The sequence below is a fragment of the Aphelocoma coerulescens genome, chromosome 3 (genome assembly GCF_041296385.1).
Source record: "Aphelocoma coerulescens isolate FSJ_1873_10779 chromosome 3, UR_Acoe_1.0, whole genome shotgun sequence".
In the NCBI taxonomy this organism is placed as follows: domain Eukaryota; kingdom Metazoa; phylum Chordata; class Aves; order Passeriformes; family Corvidae; genus Aphelocoma; species Aphelocoma coerulescens.
In genome coordinates, this window is record NC_091016.1 from 11,827,142 (window position 1) to 11,836,955 (window position 9,814).

At 42.4% G+C, this 9,814-nt stretch overlaps 1 long non-coding RNA gene across 1 annotated transcript; it reads right to left on the minus strand.

Annotated features, from left to right (window-relative positions):
- Positions 1–5,217: 5,217 nt before the first annotated feature.
- Positions 5,218–9,800, minus strand: LOC138107623 (uncharacterized). Its single transcript, XR_011149647.1, has 2 exons — positions 9,725–9,800; positions 5,218–5,876 (listed from the first exon to the last, which is right to left on the minus strand). It is a non-coding gene; the product is annotated as an uncharacterized lncRNA (long non-coding RNA).
- Between the last annotated feature and the right edge of the window lie 14 nt (positions 9,801–9,814).

Sequence of the window (9,814 nt, forward strand, 5' to 3'; positions counted from 1 at the left end):
AATCTCCTGAGCACAGGCCTTGGCTCTTGGTGCTATTTTTATGTACTTGTCCTGCAGCGAAAATATCCCTTCTTTATTCAAACAACTCCAGGGAGGTCTCCTAGTGGGATACAACTTAGAGCAAGAACTATTAAACAATTCTTAAAGCTCTATGGGCCTCAAAAATATGAAATGTGTGTTACCTCTGTGCACTTAATTTTGGGATTCATTTTATTTCTTGTTTTGAAAATGAAGGAATGTGTTCCCCTCCTGAGTAGCTGGTTTCATGAAAACATGACAGTTTGCATATCAGGAGCTTGCAAAAAACTGAGAGCCGGAGGAAAGCACAGACGGAAGGTGGTGTGTCCTTGTTCATTAAAGCTAAGTGGCTGTAGCTGTGTACCTAGAAAATGAAAGACAGTTACTGGCTGGAGAGAAGAGCTGTTGCTTGTGCCTGTACTGTGCATTATCTCCTCAGCAGATTGGATTTCTACTGCTTCGAGGCTAAACCAGAAACTTAAGCAGACCAAAAGCTCCCTGTGGCAGCCCAGCCTGCTCTATTTATAGTCCTTCCCCCTCTTGTGGAAGACTGGCACCTTGCCTCTGCAGCCTGCAGAGCTGAAGTGTGTTCTAAATAAAATCATAATGCATCTGAGATGTAATGCACAGAGCAAATGCTCTCTGATGCAGCGCCGAGGAGTGCTCTGGAAAACCCCTGCCTTGCCTAGGGTCAGGAAATGGAATGTGCTACCGAATTTGGAGTGACTACATTTAACAAATATATCTGCCTGGCAGCTACTGCTTGTTTCCTGTGCAAACCATCCCTGTGCACTCATGGAAGAAAAAAATCTGTTTACAGGCATGACTGCAGCCAGAATACAGGGACATGTTACACGTTTGTTGGGTTTGTGCTTTTTTTCTTAACCAGGTGCTGCCCAAATCCCCAGCTATCAGGTTTGGGTTTTCTGTTTCACACCAGTATAGTTATTTTGAATTTCGTCATTTGTACAGGTTCTTGGAGATTACAGCCCTCCAAGGTTTCTGTGCATGTAGTCAGTATTTGCATACAATATATAGTTTTCATCACAGAAAAAAAAAAAAAAAAGGTAATTTACAGTTTAGGCATGACTTGGACTGAATTTTAAGCAATATAAGGCAGTTGTAACTCTGTATGGGAAGCTACAATGCCATGCTCTCACCTCTTCACAACCACTGATTCTTTTAGGGACATAATGGAATTGGTACACGGAAGATGGGGAATTGCACAGAAAAAGAAAGACATCTGTTCTCCAGTGATTCCTTCAGAGACAGCAGACACAGCTTGTCAATACAGTTCAGCTCATCCTCCCCAAATTATTTCTCTCAAATAGATTTGATAGCTAAGAGGGATTGTTTGGCTAAACTGACTGATTTGTAAGTAGGAGGCTTGTGGCCTGCATATTCATCTCTGTAATGAAGTTGTCTAAAGTTGGTATTGAAAAGTGCCAGGAAGATACATTGATTTACTGTTGGGGTCCCTCCCCTGCCATGTAGCCCCGGGAGCCCTGAGGGGAGGCACGGGGTTTCCCTGCCCCTGGTCAGCCTCGTTCCCCATTGGTTGGTTTGTGTTTCCCTGCGCGGGCAAAGCAGCTCGGGTCCTGACTGTAGCAGTTCCTCGGCAGAGCCCGGCCATGCGGCTGGGGAAATAAACATCTCTGAAACATCTAGCAAGAATCCATCCGTATATATTTCCTTTCCACGGGACTCCTGGTTTGATATAGGCGTGTTGCAGTATCCCCACTGCAACAATTTACTACTTTTTTTCCCCCCATTATTAATCCTGCATTTTCTTGCTTGTGATGCTGTTACTGTTGAGTTTTCAGTAGCATGCACTCTAAACAGAACTGGCCACTCGTCAAAAAATGTTCAGACCACAGTCTATATGTCCAGCATGCATTTAAAGCCTTTATACATGCAGAATATTTTGCAGTAGCAAACCCAAGTCCCAGTACTTTGGGCAAGGGCAGCTGTTGACTCAGGCAGGAGCCAAGAGCTGTATCCCTTGGAGTGCAGTGCAAAGCACGGCTGTGGGACTGCCTCTGGCAGTGCAGGTTCAGCGCAGAGGAATGACCAGATGGGATTTCTGTGGATTTGGGCCAGAGCTATTTGGTGACTTGGTGATGTGACCAGTTCTAGCCTTGGCTGTGAAACATTTCTAACACTTGCTGACCTTTTTGGGAGGACCTGCTTCCCACAGCACAGCCTGCCTTTGGAGTTGCACAACATTGTCCCACAGAGGACACTGGAAGTGGATTAGTGATGGCTGCAAGAGTATCCAGGGTCTCAAGGGCAGTGAGTAGCTGCCCCACACTCTGGTCTGTCTCCTCCTTAAGGCAATTGTCATGAAGTTTGTGGAATCCTGCAACTGGTCTCTGAGCCAAAGAATGAGCATAAGAATGAGCCTATTGCTGTTTAGCTTAGTACAACTACAGCCTCTGGGACAGATTTATCTTCTTCAAAAAGTACTTTTCTCTCTTTCCAAGAGATCTCCCCCTCTCCTGCCTGTACTCCCCTGCCTCCGCAATCTTAGTTAAATCTTCTGTCACCATCTCCATGTCTGGGGATGTGCAGAGGGAGCTGAGGTGCAGAACCATGTAAAGGCACCTGTAAGTTCCCTCTTCTATTATGCCTGGCAGTAAAAATAGCCTGTGCAGAATGTATGGATTGGGGTTCCCTTCCCAGACCAATGGGTCTTTCCACTCTTGTCAATGTGCAAGAGGCCACCCCAGGCTGACAGTTTCTACTTAACACCCTGACCTCCTTCTGGGGTAGCCATGTGTGTTAAGGCGTGTTTTGATTTTCTAGAGCTTAATGATAGTGCCAAAAGGGTTGAGTACGGGTAAAAATCAGGGGGGCAGGCCAACAAGTCAGATATCCTGGTGGGAATCTGTTAGAGATCATCCATCCAGGGTGAAGAGGCAGATGAAAGACACTATGGGAATTTCACAATTGCTAGTCCTTGTTCTCGTGGGGGACTTCAACTTACCAGATGTCTGCTGGAAATACAGCAGAGAGGAAACAGTTGAGAAGGTTCTTGAAGTGTGCAGCTGAACAGAGAGTGTTGGCTGGAACTTGGGGAAAAAAAGAGAGTTTATGACCTCTGGAAGAAGGGGCAGGGAACTCAGGAGGACAAGAATGTCATGAAGTTATGGAGGGAGAAAATTAGAAGGGCCAAAGCCCAGCTAGAACTTAACTTGGCTACTGCCAGACAACAAAAAAATCCTTCTTAAATACATTAGCAACAGATGGAGGGCTAAGGAGAATCTCCAGCCTTTATTGGATGCCAGAGGAAACACAGTGACAAAGGATGAAGGTAAAGGCCGAGGTGCTTATTGCCTTCTTTGCCTCAGTCTTTAGTAGAAGACCACAAGTCTTACGAGGAGCAGCTGAGGGAGCCGGAGTTGTTTAGCCTGGAGAAAAGAAGGCCCGAGGGAGACCTTTTTGCTCTGAAAGGAGGTTGTAGCCAGTTGAGGGTTGGCCTCTTCTAGGTAACAAGCAACAGGACAAGAAGAAATGGCCTCAACTTGTGCCAGGGAAGGTTGAGATTGGATATTGGAAAAAATTTCTTCCCTGTAGTGAAGACATGGTGGTCAAGCTTTGGAACAGGCTGCCCAGGGAAGTGGTGAAGTCACCATCCCTGGCGGTATTTAAAAGGACATGTAGATGCGGCACTTAGAGACATGGTTTAGTGGTGGGCTTGGCAGTGCTGGGTTAACTTGATGATCTTTCCTATGGATTCCTTTCTAAACAGTGGTAAGATTATATGGTTCTTAAGCATGGCAGTGAAAATGAATTTTTTTTATTCACTATGAAAAGTCCATCAGCAGCATAAATAAAACAAGCACAGACAAGCTCTTGCTTGGGATTTTAAGATTATGAAATATTGAAAACATTCTCTGAAGCCAGAGGAAGTGTGGGTTGCAGAAGAGCAGTAAAGCCCACAGAACTGCACAGCAACTGAGACCTGATGGGACCTTTTTGTGTGACAGTGGATCAGAAATAGTAGCTCAGCCTGTTTACCAGATTACATTGTATAGTTGCCCACTATTAGACTGACTTACAGCTTTGCAGCTGAAATTACTCTTTCCTTTAGATAAATTCCTAGTTAAGTCCCAGCTACTTCAGGAGCGTCTACTTACAGTAAAACCCACCACTGGCAAAATTCAGGTAGATGCAGCTAATGAAATCAGTTCAGTTGCCTGCCATGCTAAACCTTTCATTTTTAGGTCATCAGTCTTCCTGCAGAGAGGACAGACACCCTCCTTGTTTCTTTCTGGCACAGCCCAACCAGGCAGGACTTTGTGGCCTGTTCAGCAGGTGTGAAGGACAGACTACAAGGACTACTGCCTTGCAGAAGTGTGTGAAGCACAGGCCTGTGGCATCTTCATATCTGGCAGTGTCTTCCCTTCCTGACATTTGTATTCCCTTTCTCCCACATCGTGCTGTTGCAGAGTGAATAAGAAACATTACAGCAGCCAAAGACTTCTATCCTGCTTCTTCAGGGGGCATGTGCAAATAAATAAATATTAAAAAGCACTTTTAAATGACAACTACAAATTGGGCGCTGAGTTTAATTAACTCCTAAAGTTGTCCTAGGCTTTTTGCTAAAACAGAGTATAAAATATATGATTCTATTGAATTTAGGCACAGAAGCTAACAAGTGAGACAGGTGGAATGCTAATGCATTTAAAAATAAACCTCAATTTCTAACACAATTTCTTCCACAATCTTAGTAAAACAGCTGTAAAAAAATTACAGCTTTACATACTAATCGGAAGAAATGCAATCTTAGAATAGTATCAGAACAAATGCTCTACACGATAGATTGCTTTCAATTTATTTCTACAGTTTCCATATATAAATGCATTTAACCTAATAAATATATATACATTCAGTAAATAAGGCTTTGTATGTAAAGTAACCCAGTACTTCACCACATCCTGTCATTTAATCTAACTGGCGTGAATACAAGCTCTTTTGATCTGTACCAACTATCCCTATCTCAGTGTTGATCTCATCCTCCCTATCTGTTATGTTAAAAAAGCTTTAATTAGAGGGTTTGAGCTAGTCTTATTGAATTATATTGTTTTTCCTCCCTAAAACAAAGATACATCAATCTCAGTTTCCCTCTTTCCATGTACTTTTGCATCTGTATTTTGATTAGAAATCTTACATTTTCAAAAGGAAAAAGAGTCTGTGTTTAATAGGTTTAAAGCCATTCTAATTTAATCTGAAACCAGAAAAAAAGGCATTTCCAGAGCATTTTAACTGAAAGGTGAGTCTAAATTCACTTGGGCTTAGGCTGCCACATACGCTGCCCCTAAGTTCTGCAAAGTGTAATAGAACATGGAAATTTTTGGAGGTTACATTTCTTTTCCACAGTGCTAATGTCACTACTATAGGATTTTTAGTTGCTGAAAATGTCGATTAGCCTCAAGACTCTCTTCCCCTTCTTACCCCATCTAGCAAGTAAGAAAAACAAACCTGGCAGCCAGATAGATACCTTGGTCTCTGTTTCTGGACTCACCATCTTCATCGTAATAAATCACTGTAAAATCTCTGTCCCTGCCCTCCCTCCCTGCATACATCTGGTCTCAGCAGAATTCAGGCAGAGGCATAAATTCCCATAAACAGGGCATCAAGCCAGGCAGCTGCCTGTCACTGTCCTTTTAGGAATGTCTGTCTTCTGATTTACCAGAGGAAACATCAGGTATTTGCCCTTCTTCCACCAAGGACTGAGTGCACATCGGGTGATAACTGGCAAACAGATGTTTGTGCTTCAGTTTATTCCTGCTACACCCTCTTCTGGTAACTTGCTGGTCTGCCCACACATGGGATTGCAGATTCATCAGATTACACTGCAAAGAAATTAGATTGCAAATTCATTAGATTACACTGCCAAGAAGTGGGCCTCAAAAAAACAAAACGCCTAGTCCAAAAGGCCCAAGGTGCCCTTCAGACACACGTGTACTACACACACGAAGATCTCCCAAACTGGTCTGCTTGCCAGATTTTTAGTCTGATTTTAGAGTCTGTATTTTTATCCTGCCAATGATCTATTAACCCTTTTGTCACAAGTAGCTTCTAGTAAACTTTGTTATATTCACACCAGATTCACAGCAGAAGAATCTAAGCTATATTTTTTCATTTACCTGTCTTCTGCATGACATCTCCCAAAGCTTTTTCAGTGGCAAAGTTTCAGGGAGATGGAGTTGCCACAGCTGGTTTGTACGTCAGGCTGTAGTGCTTTGCATGACCCAGGCTGTGTAATGACTCCAGTGAGGCCAAGACTACAAGATTTGGCCTCCACATTTGCTCCACAAAGAACATTGACTTTGTGGGAATCATTATGTAGTATGTACAGTGGATGAGGTGCATCATAATAATACAGTAATAACGTTAAAGATGCCTGTCACTTTGACTACTTTGGCAAAAATACTGAGGATTGTTTCCTCTTGTTTCAGGAATGAAAGAGAAAAATCAATAATCATTCATAGGCCTCTCAAATGAAATGGTTTCCATTAAGTTCCAAATGCCAGTATAGCTTTTTGTGGATTTTTCTATAGATATCCATATATAAACAATATATTTTCAGAGTAGTACCAGCATAAACCATTTGAATTATATGAGCTGTATCTTAATCAGATTTTGGCTGGGATAAATGTGAATTCTTAACTCCTCACTCACTGCTCTTGAAAACCAAACAGGCAGTGCAGCCATTTTAAGTAGAAAATGAATGCTTTTATACCTAATAATTTCCTGAGTGAATTGGCTCAAGAAATTCCAAGGTTTGTGGCGCTCAGTGTAGGAACTACAGTTAACTGAACAAAAGTATAAATCTGTAGGAGCAAATCTGTAACAAATGTAAACCAGTAGAAGGAGACAGAGCCACACTGTATGACCAGGGAATACAGAGCACAATCTGTACTGCATTAATGCTCTACACGGTTACAATCTTCTACAAACAGAGTTGGCTGAATCTGAACATTGATCAGCACGTGTTGCATTTTCCTTTGATCTTGTAATTGAAACAAAATATTGGGTTTAGGAAATAAGACTGGCAACAATTTCTACCTAACATTGGTAAGTCAATTAGTCTATCAATCAAATCCCCTCTTTGTATTTCCCAGTCTGTGACATGTGAATACTGAGGTAAAAATGAACAAACCATACGTTAAGTGTTCTGACCTCCTTGTAGACATTTAGCATACTAGAACTGCAAAGTGTTCTATTTAGGAGTGCAGGTCTTGCTAATTCTCTGCTACCCTTCAGACTGTTGCATTTCTGAATATTTTGAAAACTCTCCTAAATTCCGTTTTATTTACATTTATTTATTTATAATTCTGTAGTTTTACAATTAAAAATGAACATGAGAAAATAATTAATACTGTGTTTTTTGAAAATAAGAAATGGCTATGAAAATGCAGTGAAAATTTGTATTATTACACTAAAATATTAGCACACAGTAGGGATACCATTCCCTACCCCAGTGATTCTACCACCTGTATGTGTCCCACATATAGCTGAAAGCCTCTTAAATAATCCCTGTGTTTGCTGCTTTTATAATACTCTTATAAAATCCAAATTTTTATTCTTCTTCAGACATTTTTGGTTGAAATTGAAAAGTTAAACCTCCAAACTTCCTGTAGGAAAAGGAGGCAAGATGTAAACAAGTGACAATGACGTGAAGATCTTTAGATATGCTTCCAACTGGAACTAGGGAGAAAAACTTCCATTTGTAATACATACAGATTTAATTAGAATTGACATAGTATAGCACTTAGATGTAAACCAGCTTATTAAAAGGAAGCTCACTTTTGTGGTATTTTAAATGGCATTGAAGGTGCAGGGAGGTGCACTGAAGCTAGGTAAGATCCCAAACTTCTACTCCTGTTTCCCCTAGAAATATAACTCCACTTTCCCCAGCCTTGAACTTGTCTTTCTCCAGACAGGACCTGTTTTTCTTTTCCCCCAGAAACTCTGTTTCTGAGCAAGCCAACTCAGCACATTCCCTTCAGGCAACCAGGCACAAATTAGTCAGCCACATACAGGCTCCTGGTAACCTACAGCTGAGAGCAGGCCCTCTTCAACTATGATGGACTCCAGCGACCTTATCTTGATCTGCCTTGGAGGGGGTAGGCTGCAGAACCTGAGATACAATAAGCTTCAGATGAGATTGTGAAGAGGCGGCAAAAAAAGGGTCTTTGGCAAGTAATGCCAATACTTTTGATGCAGATACTGACTTCTGCTTTACTATTATCAGAATGTAAATCCATACAATGTGGATCTTATCTTTGGGAGCCACAGATGTGTTGGTACAATCTTCTGATCAGTGAGCACTTGCAGTGGAGAAATACTAATCCACTGCATTTTGAACCCTGATTTATTTGCTGAAATCTTATAGAATCCTGGAATTACTTGGGTTGGAAGGGACCTTAAAGATCCTGTAGTTCTAACCCCCTGCCATGGGCAGGGACATCTTCCACTAGACCAGGTTGCTCAGAGCCCCATCCAGCCTGGCCTTGAACACTTCTGGGGATGGGGCATTCACTTCTCTGGACAACCCGATCCAGTGCCTCACCACTCTCACAGTCAAGAATTTTTTCCTAATACCTAATCTGAAACTACTCTCAGCTTGGATCCATTCCTCCTTGTCATCACATAGTCCCTATCTTTCTCTATCACTTCTTTTCCAGGCTGAACGATCCCAATTCCCTCGTAGAAGAGGTGCGCTGTCTCATTGTGGTAGCCTCTTCTGGACTTGTGAAGAAGCACAGTGGAAAACACAGCCAATAACACAATTAGAAAACAACTCTCACTTGAGGGTGAGGCAAAGATGTGCAGCATCAGGCAGGAACCAGTGTCGACCTCCTCGGATGACTCCATGCAATCTCTGGCTTTAGGAGACCATCTCTACACACAGTTTGTGCCTCTCTTTTTCCAGGAAGCAACTGCAAGAGCTTGGGAACAGCTGGAGATATGTCATGCCAGCTGTTTACCTTCACTCAGAGGAGCCAGTGGCTGGAAAGTGTGTTCCTGCCTCAAAAGAGCATCTCCCTCCCCACTGCAGAATCCCAGAAGGTAAGGGTCCAATGTGCGTCTCAAACACTGATAACTGGATGGCTGTGGACCCAACTAATCAGATAAGAATCCCATCAGACAAGAATTCTTAGTAATAACAAAGGACTGTTGGTATTAACATGCTGTGAGAAAGATCAAGTTGCGACTGGAGCAAGGGGCCATGAAGAGGCAGGGTACAGCTTTTCTCAGACAAACATCCTTGGTAAGTTCTTGGAGACAGGCACAATGCACCACAGTGTAAGTGCAGGAATGAGGCCAAGAAGTGGGCATGGGCTGTAGGGGGGATCAAGACCACTCAAGACTCTTGAAAGAACATAGCATGAGAACTAATTTGCACAGGAAGAGAGAAAACGAGTCTTCAGGGCAGGGAAACCTCTCCATAAAAAGGTATCCCTGCCCTGGACATCACATTAGCTAATTTTTTTTTTTTCCTCTCTCTTTCTTTCTTCCTTTCTTTCCTCTTTTTTTTTTTTTTTCTCTCTTTCTTTTTCTCTCTATTTTTTTCTCTCTTTCTCTCTCTTCCCCCCTTTAATTCATCTCTTCCTTTCTCTTCTCCCTTTCCCCCTCCCCCTTTAAGCAAAACCCACTGCCGTGTGCTTATAGTGCATGTCAGGGACTAACTTACACTAGCTTCTATGCCAAGTGTATGATTTCCTAATCAAATCTTCTGTTTGTTTGCGGGCCCTATTGACTGGCTCCTTTCCCACCAAGCGCG